Source organism: Rousettus aegyptiacus, unplaced genomic scaffold, assembly GCF_014176215.1.
Source record: "Rousettus aegyptiacus isolate mRouAeg1 unplaced genomic scaffold, mRouAeg1.p scaffold_m13_p_1, whole genome shotgun sequence".
Classification (NCBI taxonomy): Eukaryota; Metazoa; Chordata; class Mammalia; order Chiroptera; family Pteropodidae; genus Rousettus; species Rousettus aegyptiacus.
In genome coordinates, this window is record NW_023416284.1 from 66,257,545 (window position 1) to 66,269,509 (window position 11,965).

Below are 11,965 nucleotides of genomic sequence, written 5' to 3' on the forward strand. Positions count from 1 at the left end.
AAGCCCATACAATGAAATCTATTGTCCTGGTCATTCAAAATCCTTCTATTAACTGTTTAGAATAGTTTAAAGAAAACTTTGTCAAATAAGTGATGGCATAGAACCTGCATTCTGAAAAGTAAAATTTTAGAGAGAAAGCTTCCAGTTCAAACCTTAGACAAGGATTGGTATTTTCAACACACAACTATCTTTATAAACTGAAGGCTTATCAAATTACCTGTTAACTTTATTTCGATGAACATTAAGTGTTACTTTTTTCTCTGTATACAGAGGTGACAAAATAGATAAAACAAATATAAATCATGGATATTGTTTTAGTAACAAAAAGTCATTTAATATGAAAACCTTTGACATGTTATTAATAGAACATGATTTGAAAGTTTTTACATGGTATCATTTTTATGTAAGCACCCCTTAATTCTCCCTTTCTATAATTCCTTATACCCAACATATCACTAATTTAATGAACTGAAATCCATTTATTCAATAACTACTTAAATACCTACTGATACTTAGTTCTCTGCTAGGCTCTGAATATACAGCATAAAACGAGAGTCCTTTTCCTATGAAATATATCATTACTCCTACTTACCGTCTCAACTTTAATGGTTTGAACGATTTTCTGTCAGTATTTTGGATTGGATATAAAACAATCTTAATAATGTTATTTCTTAATAAATTTTGTTCCATGCAAATAAAAAAGCCTAAGATTTAGGTATGTCATGGTTAGTTCATGAAGGAGTTATTTTTAACTTAGAAAATTCTTTGTAGGCTTGAAGTATATAGACTTCATCAATTTGAATGTATTGATGAACTTGTTTTACACATGTGAGAAAAACAATGAATTCTAATATAGAAAGACAACTTTGTAAAAAGACAAGTCTAACAAAAAAGATAACTAAGCATGAGATTCCTAAAATGAAGAATTAAAACATTAGTGAGGCTTCATTTTTTTTAAAGGTAATTCATTTGCTGAAATTTTATAAAATAGCACAGTTCACGGATGTTCCAAAATTTTAGCTCATTACCCATTGAATTACTTGTTGCCTTTAATAGATGATACTCCATCCTATTATACCAAATTCCTCTATTAAACAGCTTTCTAGCCAGGAAGTAATTTCTGGATAAGGGAAGTTATTTCAACACTAGAAGCATGTTAATAATGTTTGGCTAGTGTAATTGCCATCCTAAACCATTACCTTTTAAGTTCATGATACCGTAGCAACTCACAGCTATAAGTCAGCTATAAACCATGAAATGACTCATATTCCCTATCATAATGGAAATAACAGGAAATATACTATAGAGGGTGTTTGTATTACTGTGACAGTGACTGGGTTGTTAGAATTTGGCAAACTTTAGAGACAGCTGTTAAAATGACCAAATCAAAAAGATCGATCTTAAGTCTAGACCTTAATTTTAAGAATAACATTTGTTTTACACCTCTTATCCTTTGTTAATCAAGACCTGCCTTATACAGGTTAATAAATATTTATTGAGGGGTTACTATGTGTAGGGCAATGTGTCAGGAACTGTTTTATGAGTCCCTTTTCTAAAATATCTTGGAAGTTAGTCAAGGAGCTGAGACAAATCTGTCAGCTTCTATAGGAGAAGACAGTCTGCATGTCTCTCACTGGTAGATTGCGAGCTCTGTGCCAGCAGAGATGGCTTATCTTTAGTAATATCCCCAGAGCCTGGCATAGGGATATCTGCACATAGTAGATCCTCTGTATCCGTAAGGCTTTGTTTAAAGATGTAAAAGGTATTCAGGACCTCCAAGGGGAGAGTTCCTTTTCACTGGGGTGATGAGAGAAGTCTCCCTGAGGAAAGCAGTATTTGAGTTAGACCACAAAGGAAAGTGGAGGGGGAAGGGGTGAGCCAAGGTCTGGGGTGTGGGTGGGTGGGGCTGCATAATGGGTTTAGAGAGCAGGAGTCTCGTAGGTGAGAAGTGTGGCTGCAAGCTGGAAAGATGGCTGGTGGGAACTTTTATGGGCTCCGCTAAGTCTGGATTTGATTTAGCAGACAGTGCCTTAGGAAGTTTGCTCTTCTGGTCATGGTATGCCAGAAGAATTGAGTCAGGGGCACACAGCAAGAAGCTAGGCATCTACCTGACATGGTGGCTGAGGAGTAGAAAAAAAATGATAGCTATAGGAAACAGTATGGAAGAAGCAGGACCTAGTGCCTGATTGTGGTTGAGGCAGGAAGGAAAGAGAGAAGTAAGGTCTTAGGATAGAGAAAGGTGGCACCACAGGTCAAGATAGAGTCTAGAAGAGAAGGCTGGCTCAAAAACAATGAGTTTTGCCATATTGAAGTTGAGGGACAGTAGACCTCCAGGAAAAATGCCCATCATAGAGTTGGAAAAGGGGTCCCAAGGCTTGGGAGGAGATTGTGGCTGGGGACAGAAACTGGGAGCCATTTGCCTAGAGGTTTGGTCAAAGGTGTAAAAGTGAACAAGATTTCTAAGGGAGGGTCTATAGTGCCAGTAAATCCCTTAACAAGCAACAGCAACCCACACGGCATAGTCAAATTAAAGGGGGAATGTATAGGTTTATGAGTGTGGGAAGCTCATAGCCCAATGGAAGGGCTACAGAAGCCAAGGCCTCTGAGACTGGGTGTCTCTCTTGCTCTTGCCTGCCCTCTCCTACCTCAGCTGATCTCCATTTTCCTCTGCAGATGGACTCTGTGTAGTAGGGCCTGGATGCTGCCAACATCCCCAGAGCCACATCCTCTCAGCTTCATCACACCAGGGTCCAGCTGTCAGCACCAGAGAGGGACTTTGATTGTTCCTGCTTGAGGCATATGCTCACTCCTGGGTCTAGGTCATGTGTTCAGTCCTGTGTCTTGTGTCAACTCTTGGGGCTGGGGGTGAGGGGTTTTGCTACTGGAGGGAGCAGGTTGATGAAGTTAGGGGCTCAACAGAAACAATAGCTATGGGCCTAGGAATGAGGCTGGGAGGTACCCATGTTATGCTGCTGGAGGAGGACGATGATCCAGGGGAAAAAATGAAGGAATGTCCAGAGAGATGGGGGAGGACAGGATGGGACCCTAACACTAAAGGAGGGTAGTTTTGTTAAGAAGAGGTCCTGGCAGCTAAGACTGAGCAGAAAATCAGTTACATATATAATTGTAATGGGGACTAAAAGACCCAGCTCCTAAAAATAACTTGGCTACTGATCTCATTAAGTTTCTCACTTCTTTGAATAGGTCGATTACAGTTGAAAAGGTCAGAGGCACATTAGGTTTTATCAGTCATTAGGGTCAATTCAATTAACATTGTTGATCCCCTGTCCTATGTGCTAGGCATGGTGTTAGTTAGGTGTTAGGGACACTACTCCAATTCTACCAGGCAGCACTCATACATTCTGATTTCTAGCTGCTTTGTAGCCCAGTGGGGTAAAGCTGATGATGACGACCTCATACAGTGATGGCCAACCCCCCCCCTCCCCCAAAAAAAAACAGGTGTGCAAAAGGCGCCATGTCTGTGGTTCTCTTTCACGGAGAATTCCACTCACTCTAGATTACCCAAGAGAGTTGCTTCCTTCATTGCAGTTGGCTCTGGCCACTGTGGTATCTGGTGCCTCCCCAGATAACTTCCTCTTATCTCTGTCTCTGCTTTGATCTCTGACTATGGTATGCTGGTTCCGACATGAGCTCTATGAAAATCTGGTCCCTGGATCTCTGACCCAAGCACTTTCGATTGCTAAAGAAGTCTGGATGCTGGCTCTTGGCTTCCTTCTGCGCCTGTGTCTGTTGGGCAGGGCACTAATTCTCTAAGTCAGTATTTTAAAGAGAAGATTAAGAACAAGTTAAGCCTTTAGTTTGAATAGTTTACTTAATCCAAGGGCAAAACAAACTGGGTTTTGAGGTCATGTGAAGAGCCAAGTTTTAAAATCATAAGGGGTGTGGAAAAATAATATAAGCCCCTTCCACTAAGGGGGAGAAATTTATATGTTGTGTGTGCATGTGCGCCTGGGTGTAAGCCATTTGATTTCTCAGGGTTTCAGTTTCTTTAAGTGTAAAATGGGCACAGTGCGACAGTGGTGCAGATGTTTTGCTACCTTAGAGCCTTGGGCATGTGAGCACATTTTCATGGCTAATATGTTATACTGATTGTATCAACTAGTACTATTGCTAATTCTTTTTTAAGTTTTTAATTGACAGTTATCTTCTTCTAAGTATTATAATTCATAGTTTCTGTGAACATACCTTCTAAATTGACTTGATTCAAAGCATCGTATGTTTCTAAATATAAACTGGTTATGAGACTTTGAGACCAAATTCAGACCTACTATGTTTTTTGTCATTGGATTCACTGAGATATTAGTGGTCATTTGCTTGTGGGTCTGTTTATTCTATTTCAGTATGAGCACATGCAATAATTATGGTTATTGTAATCTTGGCACTGTCCATTATTACTGAGACATAGCCATGCAGTTGATGCACAAAAGATGCACAGCTCTCAAGGCAGAATACCTGAAGCAGGTACTCCTGAAGGGGAAGGGTAGGTGGCAGCTGGTTGTACGACAGGCTCTACACCTGCTCCTCAGCGTCCATCCCTTTTTAAGCTCAGCAGAGATGTGATGTTCTGGGAAGAGCTTTGGGGAAGAGGGAACTTGATAGGGACAGTTTAGAGAGTGACGCACATAGCCATATTCTGGGATTCTCCTGCTTGCCTATAAGACTCTTCTGGAGAAACTCTCTGGATTCTCCCTTCAAATAAGAGTCCTAAAACTGCAGTTCTTTAAAGCCTTCTGTTTTTTTTTTCCCTCTTAACGCTTTATTTATTTATTTATTTATTTATTTATTTGTTTGTTTGTTTGTTTGTTTTAAGTATACAATACACTGGTTAGGCATCTATATAGTTCATAAAATGATCCCACCAATTGCTTCCTCTGTCCCCTGGCTGTCCACCTAGCCAACGTATTAATGCTAACTGCATTCTCTCTGCCATGTTCCCCATCCTTGTGACCACCCTTCAGCTACTAATTTGTATCTTTAAAGCCTTCTTGATGATACTGGACAAGTAATGGTGGTTTTCCCTTACCTACCTTCTGTCATTCCCATCTTCTCTAAGTGCTAGTCTACAGTAGTAGGCTTCTCTTTGCAGGTACAGTTTATAAATAAGTAATTGTTTTACCAGTATTGATGAACATTTCTGTCTAGATCATTATGATTTGGTCACTAATAACATCTTAAATGTTTTGAGTTCTTATTATGTTCTAGGATTATTTAGTTAATTTCTCATGAAAATTCTGGGAAGCAGATATTATAAACAGGCTTAGCAATGCTAAAGTAACTTGCTCAAGATCACATAGAAGGATGTGGCAGAGCTGGGGCTCAAAGCAGTTGTTTGGTTACAGAACATGTACACCTGACCATGACCTGGCCCATTAGCACCCCACCTTAAGCCTTCACTGTGTGCCAGCGCAGGGTGTGGTGTTGTGGAGGCACTAAGAAGATCAAAATGTTCCCCGCTGCCCTCAAGGGGGCATAGAGAGGTGAAGGCAGACATATGTGCTCTACTATGGAAGACATTGTGCTAAGTGACCCAAGTAGAATGAAAAGTGCTGCGGAGTTCTGAGAAAGGAGTGCTCAGTTCTGCGTGGGGAACTATTTTATCGTTTCGATCTCATTCAGCTAACTTGAATTATTGTATATTAAAATGACCACCCAGATTTTGAAAACTAGAAAAAATGTCTTTACAAAAACAAAGTAACAACAATAACGCAAACAGTTGCACGGCTTGAAATAAGATTCCAGAGCCTATTTTCTTATTTGCAACCCCTGGTGAGTGGTAGGTAGCTCAAATATTTGGATGTCCTTCTGTCCATTTTGTTTTTTCTTTTAACGCCCATTCTCTTATTCTCTCTAAGGGTGAGTTCAGCTTGCTTTAGCAGCTAATTTCATTACTTTCCAAGACATTAATCTTTATATAAATCTATAAATGCTGAGGATAGGCCTGAATCTAATCCTGCCCTACCATACCTGTTAAACTACTTCAGCCATTTGAATCACAAGCAAAAGAAGCAAACAAAACAAAAACTCACCCAACCCTCAGGTTCAGCCCCAAACAATTGTTGGATCAATGTCTAAAGTTCTGACTTGGTTGCCTTAGCCTGTGACAAAAGTTAATCAGTTTTGACTTTGTGGACAAAGCCTATGAAGACATTACTATGTCTTCAGATGTTGAAAATATTTTTTAAAAAAATCATCTTGGTAAATTTGAGGGTCTAACTGGCTCTATTCAGTGATTCATGAATTGAGCAGCATCCCATCTAGCATATAGAAAGGAGATTCAAAGAGCTACAGAAAAGGAAAGGTTTTAAAAGGCAGAAATGGAGTAGGACAAGAAAATCGTAAATGAAAGGAAGGATTATTTTAGGTAAGGGCAACTTCCTTTGGGGGAAGGCAGGGATCTATCAGGCAGATTACTGTATAGTGCTAGTCAAGAAATTCCAGACTAACTGGTTAAGATTATATTCTTGGGAGAAGCTAAAACAGCAATCAGATTAGGTATTAAGTCTTGGTTTGCTGATGTGGGGCTTTGCACAAGTGACTCCATTATGAGAACATTTCTTTTTAACTAAAGTAACAAAACCCCTTAGATTAGTGTCATGTTCCAAATGCTAATTAGTAACAGACCTGGGTAGACTAACTTATTTTTCTAGACAAATTCACTCAAAATGAGGCAGCAGGAAGCTATTGGGGAGGTCAGAGAGAAGGTCTGTCCTGAGCCAGAATGGATGAGAGGTGCTTCCTGGGCAATTCTGCTGCGTTCCAGGCTGCAAATCTGGTCAGGGTGGAGGGCAGGGAAAGCCACAGCAGTTCTTATCTTCTCTGGAAAACACAAACAGATTGAGAGCTCTGTACAAATTGCTACATGATACCCAACATCCTGTGACTGAGTAAATGGACACCCTTTGCTAACTAAGACCTTAATTATGCTTAAAAATTTAATTTTTCAAGGCAAACAGATATTCCATAAAGCAGAGATTTTACACCAAGGATGTCTAGGTTTGGATGTAACTTATTCTGTTTTATGAAACAGAAATGTATCTTTGCTTTTAAGACACAATAGTACCATCCCAGGAGAGTAAATCTGAGCATAACACCAGAAGGAAGATTATCTTGAATAATACCTGGAGTCTTCTTTTTCCTTATCAGCCCAGAGAAACACATCAAAAAAATTTTTATAGTGTAAGAAATTTGTTCAGATGTATTTTCCCTATAATTATTAATAAATCAAAAAGTAACTTTTAGTACTGAACTAGTTAAAATTTTTAGGTGTTTTATACAAAATGTTAATATAACAGGAGAAATTTAGACTAAAATATGTCTCCACTCTGTGTTCCCTTCCAGATGGGGAGAGATAGACTGCGAAGGCTTGTTGTGGAACTGTTAACATTGTCTCAGGCCCCTGCAGAGATGCTCAGACGCCTGTCTCATTTCTGTCTGGCTATTCCAGGGAGTTTACTCAGCTGTATTGTACCTAAACTTTTTCTTCTCCTTCTCTTCCTTCTATTGTCATTCTTTCAAAATTAAAACTTTATTTTTTTTTTTTTTAAGAACAGTTTTAGGTTTATAGCAAAATTGAGCAGAAGGTGCAGAGATTTCCCATATGCCTCCTGCCCCCAAAGATGCATCGCTTTCCCCATTATCAACATCCTCCACCAGAGTGGTCCATATGTTACAATAGATGAAACTACAATGACACATCATTATCACCCAGTCTTATAGTTTACATTATGGTTCACTCTTGGTGTTGCACATTCTCTGGGTTTGGACATTTATTCATTATTATGGTATCATGCCAAGCCCTAAAAGTCCTCTGTGCTTCACCTCATCACAGAAATATGGAATGTTTCATGCCGATCTCCCTATCATTCTAATTTTAGTATACCTACTGCCAAAGAGAGCACTAAATTTCTTTTCACGAGGCAAAATTCAAAGAGCTATTCCTTGTTGAAAATAAGGCCTCAAGACATGGTGACCAGAAGGCTGCAGAGCTGGCTCAGGTCAGTTTCATGTTGCCCTGACCAGTATCACTACTGCTTTGCCCTGGTGGGAAAAACATTCTCCTCCCTACGAATAAACCTGTGGAGGACTTCGTTCTCTGACAGCAATTTCCAGACTTGAAATTGCATGGATTTGGCATTCCTTCTATGCTGAGGGCAAAGGCAACGCTTTTTAAAGAAAATGTTCATCTCTGTAGCTTCAGTTCCAGGCATTGAATTGGCACACAATAAATATCGTTGAGTTGAAATGAATAAACTAGAATACAGTGGGAAATATCATTGCTCTTTATAGTAATATCTTTATTAATGAAGCAGATGCTTCCCTATTGCTTGTTTAACTGTCATAAAGGGGTCTGCCAGAACTAGGAAAAACAAGTAGGGGTTGAGGATTCTCTTTGACTATACCTTGCCAGGACACCCTCCAGCTCTCCCTCCTCCACATGAAATGGACTGTATTGCTTTGGCTCGCACAAGGGGTGGGAGTGTTCCTATTATTTGCTTGTTTTTATTCTGTAATACTTAGAATAGTGCCTGGTACATTGTAGGAATTCAATGAATTTCTGCGAAATGAATGAATAAATGACATTTGCTGACCCCAGGGACAAGAGGGCCTTGCACAATTGCAACTTGGGCAGTGCCCTTCGCAATCCTGGACTTAGATGCATGGAAATCCAAATATACAGCCTTCCACCTTCCACCAGAATAGGGGCTACTCTGTCCTGGTTTGGCTGTTCCTCTCTAGTCAGTTGCTGCTGTCAATCGGCATCCGTCTAGATCAGCTTCATTACAATGACTTGTGTCTACAAGAAGTTAGTTCTGTACTGTTTCTAAATCTTCTATTTTGCAAACCAAGCATGGGTTATTCTTTAGTACTTCCTTGGGGTTCATGCTTCTTGGATTTTAACTCATTATTACGGCCCTCTTCTTCATTTTCCTAAAATGCTTTCATAAGTTTCATAATCACTTTTGTGAGTGTTGAGTGGAAGTCTTTACATACTACCTCTTCATTAGTTAGTGATCTATAGCAATCCTTTCAATCTCTCCTTTCCCCATTTTGCCGCATCCATCTCAATATTTGCAGCCTATTCACCACCACATTGTTGCTTTCTGGGTAGTGTACATTTGTCCTTAGATTCAAAATTGTTTCTTCTCTGTCCAGCCCTGGATGATAGGGAAGTGCATCTACTAGGCTCCCTTGCCCTCCAGCTTTTAAATTCAGTCATTGGGAAGAACTGCTAGAAGAATGGAGGGCAAGAGAAAGGGAGAAGCCAGAGTATTCCTCTCCATCTCCAGCTCCCACTTAAGTTGGCATGGCCTCTGTTGACTACGTCTCTTCCATGGATTCAGCAAGGCAATCCTACCCCTGAGATCTGGTAGCACTACTTTGTCCCTTCATCTCTAGGAGTAGTGGCTGATGTCTGCTCTTGTTCCTCTTGAGGTTGCCTCCCTGTGTCCTCTTTGCTTTCTCAGCTCTTCCATTACCTTTGTAATCAATTCTCTGTATTAAATCCACTTCGTTTGAGAAACCTGGAGTGGTTTCTAGTTTCTGACTGCACTCTAATATATACAGCATGCAAATATGACTGCTGACTTTATGTGTTCTTATTTTCCTTCTGACTGCCTTGTGGAGTGAAGCATCTACTTTAAAAAATAATGCCATGAGCAGTTTGTGGAAGATCTCTGAAACACTGGAATGGCTGGTAAGTTATAAGTAAGTGCATTATGTCATTAATTAGCATGCATCCAAATTCTGTCTGAATGCTACAGAATGTTTAATTTCTATTCCTTTTGGAGTAATCATTTAAAATGTCCCTGGACGCAGCAGTGGGAACACTCCCTCAACAATGATTTTGCTTGCCTTTCAAGTCTGAATGTAGCTGTGGTACCTGACTTGCCACTCACTCAGTGCTGGGCTACTTTGTACCTGTGCCAAAGCCATTTCCCCCTCAGCTGTGGATACTAGTGTGCACCCAAAGCAAGGTCCAGGGCAGGTAGACATACCAAGAGACCTGGAAGACATCTCAGGGCTGCAGATTTGGGTGACAAAGCTTATTGGGAAGAGATTGGCCTTTGGGTTTGAATCCCAACTTTGCACCTCCTGAGCTGTGTAAGTTTTGGGAAATTACTTCACTACCTTAAACTTCATTTTTTCTAATGTCAGAAAGAAATAAGAAAGCTTTACATCAGGTTTTACATTAGGTGGGTGCCTCAGAGAAAAAGATTTGCCTTAAGGCTGCAGCCTGCAATTATGGACCTAAGACATGGCTACTGAGAACTGGCTCTTCTCCTTTCCCATAAGGTAGTTTATGTTTGTAAGGTCTATCAAGAACTCAAAGCCTGCTCCCATTCATTTCTAGATGTGTTCAGAAGTAACCCAGAACCTAAGACTTTTCAAAGAATAAAATAACTGTTCCTACTAAATTGTCGGCCTCCTTAATTTATTTTCCTTGTTTACTCATCTTGCCTGTTTAATAAACACATATTTGATGGCTTAGTCTTTTCAAGTAGGATATAAAAAGAAAGAGATCAGGAATGCTTAACTACATAGTTCTGAGCTCAGACCTAGTAAATATTGGATGGTGTTGATTGATAGAAGTACAGGTCTTGCATGTTTGACCTTGAAGGACTAGACAGGTGTTTTCTATTATGAAATGTAGTCTAAATTTTGGTCTGACCAAACTCTAAGCTGAAGGGCATCAGAGTTATGCTCTTGCTATGAACTCCCTTTAAAGGAAATGATTTCTGCTATTTGGGGGAATGGACAAACTACACCATTAACTTAATTTTATTAAGTAATTATTAAATGTTTTTAGCTATTGCTTTTACTGCTTAAAAGGGAAAATTTAAGCCAGTTGACTCACATTATGATCCTCTAAAAAGCAAACCCAGGTAGATGATGAGAAACGTGGGGAGGAGTCCTGCATCTCAAACCATGCTACAAGGTACTGATTTGCATAGATTTGAAGATCTTGGTTAGGAAAGAATCTGGAGCGAAGTTTTATCAATGAGCTATCACAGACAAAAGGACTGAGATGTGCTGTGATTAAGAGGCACAGAACTTCAACCCTTATCAAAGAGGGACTTTTTCAATGGGAGGTGGTCAAGGGACTTTTGAACTAGCAGAAAGAAGCCTTTCCCCTTCATTCCCTTGAAGAAGAGGTGGTAGGGAAGGGCAGAGCAAGGGTTTAAGGAGTCTGTTGGCTTGTCAGAATGCAAAGGGAATGGATAAACATTGGCAGAGACAAAGTACTTCTGACTCTGAAACAATAGTTCCACAAGCAGCAAGTATATATGGGGACTTGTCCTAAAGTAGCTCCTAATGGGAATACAATGAGGGCCCAAGTGAAATTGCCCTTATTTAGAATAGATGTGATCAATATATTTAGTGTCTCTTTTCAGTGCTCTTCCTTGGTCTTTAGGTTTTGCATATTAGCCTTAAAGAACATGTGTGGTTAGCTGTTTACTCCTATGGGCCCGTGCTCAAAATGGAAATAAATCAGACAGTACTTGGTTGAGCCCTTTTAGTTCTAAATCTGTTCATCAAGGACTCTTGATTCTCCTGGGTAAAAATTCAGTGTCTTTCCCCTCTTTACAACTGTAGTCTACATAGCTGTCTAAAGTGTGGGGCTGTGGTGGGCTGGTTGGACTTTCAGATTCCAAGTTGGGCATCTCAGCCAGATTGAAACATGATTCTTTGTATTCACTGCAGAAGAATGTACTGAAAGGCAGGGGAATTTGGTAACAAAAGGTTCTTGATACACCAGCTAGACTTAGTGAATATGCCACTCAAGTAAGTCTCGTAGACTCAGAAAAACAATTCATTTATGTGCTTCATTCTGTGAGCTTTATGCTTAAAAATGTCATGCTTAAAAACCTATCTCCAACCATAAATCCAAATAACTTACAAGGCTTGAAAAATATAACTCGAAGGCAGACTAGATAATCAAACT